At 48.8% G+C, this 5,506-nt stretch overlaps 1 protein-coding gene across 1 annotated transcript in view; it reads right to left on the reverse strand.

Annotated features, from left to right (window-relative positions):
- IGHMBP2 (immunoglobulin mu DNA binding protein 2) overlaps window positions 1–5,506 on the reverse strand; it is a 168,283-nt gene that overhangs the window by 111,176 nt on the left and 51,601 nt on the right. The window lies entirely within an intron of this gene.

Raw genomic sequence — 5,506 nt, forward strand, 5'->3', positions numbered from 1 at the left:
ATCGGGTGGCAGCTCCCAAGGGGGTTTCTGTGATCCAACCCGTCACACCATCAACTTAGGGTATGTCTATACTTACGCGGTAGTTCGATGGCTGGCAATCGAACTTCCGGGTTCGATTTATCGCGTCTGGTCTGGACGTGATAAATCGATCCCGGAAGTGCTCGCCGTCGACTGCGGTACTCCAGCTCGGCGAGAGGAGTACCGCGGAGTCGACGGGGGAGCCTGCCTGCCGCGTGTGGACCGCGTCTGAACCGCGGTAAGTTCGAACTAAGTTATTCACGTAGCTGAAGTTGCGTACCTTAGTTCGAATTGGGGGGTTAGTGTAGACCAGGCCTCAGTCATCACATTTCTGTCTGACTTTCAAAAATTATTATTAGATTAGGAGCCATGATCTCCATTAGAGCCTCTAGAACCCAGAGACCCAGTCCCGAACACTAACCATAGATCAGACTATCTCTGTATATCCTTGTTTTATAACTAGCCACGGCTTCCAATATGTGGATTGTTTTTTCTACCTGCTCATTTTAAATTCTCTTACACAAAGGGTAACTCTACAGGGTTCTACAACTACTATCTATGTCTGCCTCTCTGCTGCAACGCATTCTGACCTTGCAGCACTCTGTCGGAAAAGATCTAGAGCCACCGTACTTAGACTGCAAACTCTTGGGCGCAGGGACTATCTTTTTACCCTGTGGTTGTACAGCGCCTAGCACAATGGGGTTCTGGCCCATGACAGGGTCTTCCAGGTGCTACAGTAACACTACCAAATAAATAACAACAATGACAGTGGATAACTCAGTAAAGCCACTGCCCCGGCTGTTTAAACACACAAGGAGCGTGTAATTACCAAAGGGACAGAAGATCATTCAGAAAATATTTCATTAAATGAAACAATAATGCATGCCCTCTTTTGTAGTACTGCCTGGTCACCTCATGTTAGAAACACGGCAAGATTTACGTAAAATGAGAGATTGCAGATTAATTACAACTGCAGAGGAGAAGACTCAGGAGGGACTTCCTTGATGAGGAAAGGGTCTGCAGTGAAATATGACCAGACTCTCCTTCTTACCCTGTCACATATTACAGTATCAGGAGAAGCCCCTTGAAATTAAAAGGGCCATATATTTAGAGCAAGATGAAGAAACTACTTCTTTACATCATCGATGCTTAATATGTGGAACTCACTGCCACGGGAGGGCAGAGAAAAATACAGTGCTGGATTTTAAAAAGGACTCACTAATTTTATGACCATGATCAACATTTGCAGCCATAGACACAAAGGGAAAGTTTGGAGGGGGAAAGAGAGGAAGAAATGTTATGTTATATGGCATACTCTGATTGCTGCCAGGACCTAGGAGAATATTCCACCTCACACTACAGTATCATACAATTGACACTTCCTTGCCACAGCTGACAGAGAGCTCAGACAAAGGGATGACATGCATTGCCCTGCAATTCCACCACTGGGTCTTTCAGAGTTTTTAGGATTAAACCCACAACACAGCTCAGCTCCCTCCAACAGTAGAGACTACCTCCTCAGTCTCCTTCAATGGGATGGCTTCAGGGCTTGCCTGCTCCTTCTGACACATGTATCAACTACAGAAGTCTTTTTCATTGCTCTGAATTCCATAAACCAGAATGCTGTGATGGAGAGTAAAGGTGGGTATGGAAGTCACTCACTTCACCCATCTAAGGTAAATGGTGAGTGAACACACACCAAGACAGAACCTTCTGGCCAGGTTGTAATTTTATTACCAAACCTGTGTAAATAACCAGCAAAGAAAAATAAAAAGTTTTGGTACTTAGTATAAGTAAAGTCAAAACCTTGGCATGAACAATGCAAGCAATGGACTGGGACTCTGTGGTCAGGTGTTGATTTAGGACAGGGGTGGGCAAACTATGGCCCGCGGGCCTGATCCGGCCACGAGCCGTTTGAAGCTGGCCTGGGTGCTCCCGCTGGGGAGCGGAGTCTGGGGCTTGCCCCACTCCGGGCGGGGCGCTGGGTCAGGGGCCGCACCACACGGCGCAGCCCTGCTCCGGCCGGGGCGCTGGGTCGGAGGCCATACCATGCAGCTCCCGGAAACCACAGCATAGCCCCACTCCGGCTCCAATGGGAGCTGCAGGGGCGGTGCCTGTGGACGGGGCAGCGTACAGAGCCACCTGGATGTGCCTCTGGGTAGGAGTTGGAAAAGGGACATGCCTCTGCTTCCGGGAGCCGCTTGAGGTAAGCGCTGCTTGGAGCCTGCACCCCTGAACCTCTCCCCATGCCCCAACCCCCTGCCCCAGAACTAATCCCCCCTCCCGCCCTCCAAACCCCTCGGTTCCAGCCCAGAGCACCCTCCTACACCCCAAACACCTCATCCCCAGCCCCACCCCAAAGCCTGCACCCCCAACCAGAGCCCGCACCCCCACCCCATTTGTGAGCATTCATGGCCTGCCATACGATTTTCCTGATGTGGTCCTCAGGCCAAAAAGTTTGCCCACCCCTTATTTAGGAACAAATGGAACGACTAGACCGGAATAGTCTTCCCTTCTGGGAGCAGAATTCAATGGGGAAGTAACTCACAGCTTGATCCGTCATCTTCCCCTCTGCCCTGCTGTGGTCCTGAAAATTGTTAGCTCAGCCCTGAGGCGAGCAGGAAGAGAAGCAGCGATGACTGAACAATAAACAACAAAGAAAACCTATGGTGAGTGACGTATGGAAAGTAGAATCAAGTTGGATAGACTCTGATCTGGGTAGACTCCACTATTGATTGCTTTGGGCCTAGCAATAGTAGGGCCAATTAACTCTTAGTGAGAAGTAAAAGGCATAATTATCACCTGGGAGAATTGAGATAATCCCCTCCAGCCACATGCAGTGGTCATTCGAATCAAATCGTTTGTCTACAGAGTGTTGGGTTTAATTTTGATATATGTTAGAGCTTGGCTACACTTGGACATTTACTGAAATAGCTATTGCAGGATAATTATTTCAGCATAAGCCCCCATGTGGATACTCTTATTTTGGAATGAGAGTGTCCAAAATAACTGCTCTGTAATAATTATTCCAGAACAGCTAATTTGGTAAATTTCCAACTGCATATAATCCCTTACATACAGTGATTTTAGTGCTGATGAAAGGGGCTGGTTTTAGAGCCCAGGAGTCCGAAGGGCCTGATTCTGATTGATACGAAGGCCCCTTTGCCTTGCTCTGGCAGGGTAAAGGAGTTGTAGTGTCAATCAGAAAAAGGCCCTGGAGTCTGCTGTCAGGGGCGGCTCTATGTATTTTGCCGCCCCAAGCACGGCAGTCAGGCGGCTTTCGGCGGCGCGCCTGCTGGTGGTCCACTGGTAATGCGGATTCGGCGGCGCGCCTGCGGGAGGTCCACTGGTCCTGCCGCCGAATTGCCACCAAAACCGCGGGACTGGCGGACCTCCCGCAGGCATGCCGCCGAAGGCAGCCTGACTGCCGCCCTCACGGCGATCGGCAGGCAGCCCCCCGTGGCTTGCCGTCCCAGGCACGTGCTTGGTGCGCTGGTGCCTGGAGCCGCCCCTGTCTGCTATTTATCCACATAACAAGCCTGGCATTAGGAAACTAAGTGTTTCTACTCTGCTGAGCCAATCTACCCCAATCTTACCATGCCAGGGCCACCTCCAGGAGTGAGAGGCTGCTGTGTTCCATTCACATTCAGTCCTTGCAGTTTCTCATGGCACTATCAACAAAGGCAGACACCAGTGCTAACTGTGAAGTAGATACCTGTCCACTAGAAACTGGATTGAGACCAACTTGCTTCACACAGGCCACCAGAGAGCCATCAGCTGGGAGTAAAATTTGCTTACTTAGTATCTGGATTCTCATTACCAAACCCCTGGGCCTCCCAGCCCTCTGAATATCTGCCACTGCAAATGAAAAACAAGCCACTTATTGAGACGTGGACTGCAGGTCTATGTTAGGGAAGCAGCTGGCTGCATTAGCCAGGTCAGGCAAATCAAGAGTGAGTCGCACTGGTTCAGGAGATTTGGCACTCAGCTCCAGACGAGCAATGTAAAAACACCTCTTGGTACATCACTGACAGCTTCAACTGGATGTGACAACTTAACAGATTAGAGTCTTTCCAAACAAAGAGGATCTTTTCCCCTCACTCAGTTGACGAATTCTTTACAAATCTAATAAGCAAACCAAGGATCATGTTTAAAGATGACCCATGAAGTATTTGCAATAAAACTTCTCTTTTTAATAACGGCAAGAAATGTTCTAAGTGATTTCTTTTAATGGCATCTCACAAAACACAGGTGAAGTAACAGAACATGCCCTATCCTCTGAAATACAACCCCTGTATAGATATTCACAGCACTGTTTCCAAGATCCTGTATATCCACTGGGGGGCCAGAACTGGGCTGCAGGGTGGGGTTGGAGAAATTCAAGCTTGTGAAAATGAGTCTGTAGCCCTGGGGTGTAGCTGTAGCCAATACAGCTGGTCTGTGTGCATCCGGGGTGTGTATGTCGTGTGTCTGTGTCGGGGGAGGGGGGGGTGTATTAATAATGAGGATATAAAGGCACTTAAAAATCATTCACCTGTTAATAACATTTGCTATTATTTCACCATACAATTAGTTTCTCCAGTTGTTGATTCCCACTCCAAAAAAGTCATGAAACGTGGTGCGATGAGGCAGGTAGCCCCACACTGGCCATGAGAGAGTTAAAAAGAGCCCACAGCAAATGCCAGGACTGGAGTGGGGAGTTAAAAGAGGCGACCTAGCCAAGCTCAGGGCTGACCAGGAAGGAGAGCAAAGCTCTGCTTCTGATATGAGAGACGCTTAGTTGCCACTCAGAGACTGAGCTAGCTTACCGGCTGGACATGCCTCCTGCTAGACGTGACAACCAGTCCCTGGGGAATTGGTGGAAACAAGGACTGTTTAAAGACAAGCCCTGAATAGAAGGGCAGGTTCCTACCAAAGGTTCATCGGACTACCCTGTTCCGAGCTGTAGTATTTTGTTCTTGGTTTTCTTTGAACCTTAACACGCTGAAAAGGACTGGACTGAAGTGTGCTTTGGCCATGGGGCTACAGCTTCGCTACCTTGGACCTCGCAGAGTCAGCGACCTACACGCAGAGACCTGCGGCTGCATGAGTCATGCCCTGATGGGCCATGCAGGGATGCTGCAGAGGCAAATCCAGGCATACATGGAGTTAAGGCTGTAGGTCTCAGTTACTTAAGACAAAAAGTCTTTGGTGGAAAAATGTAGTTCTCTCAAAACACACATAGGGAGTCAAAGTTAAGGTCACACTTAAAAACTAGAAAGTCAGGAAATGCACAGCTAAAGTCACCCAACCCAACTGAACTCATCGTGTGCCCTGTCAAATTGCACTCATCATGCCTTGCATATAAAGAGAGACATTACGATGCAAGACGTTAAGATTCCACTTGCAGAATTTCCCTGCCGAATCAAGGTTGGGATTAAAACGTGCTGAGCACCTGTTCTATGAAAATTGGGCCCCATTAAGATGTCTCAAGCTCAGCTTCGAAATA

Source organism: Terrapene carolina, unplaced genomic scaffold (assembly GCF_002925995.2).
Source record: "Terrapene carolina triunguis isolate 2854851 unplaced genomic scaffold, T_m_triunguis-2.0 Scaffold261, whole genome shotgun sequence".
In the NCBI taxonomy this organism is placed as follows: domain Eukaryota; kingdom Metazoa; phylum Chordata; order Testudines; family Emydidae; genus Terrapene; species Terrapene triunguis.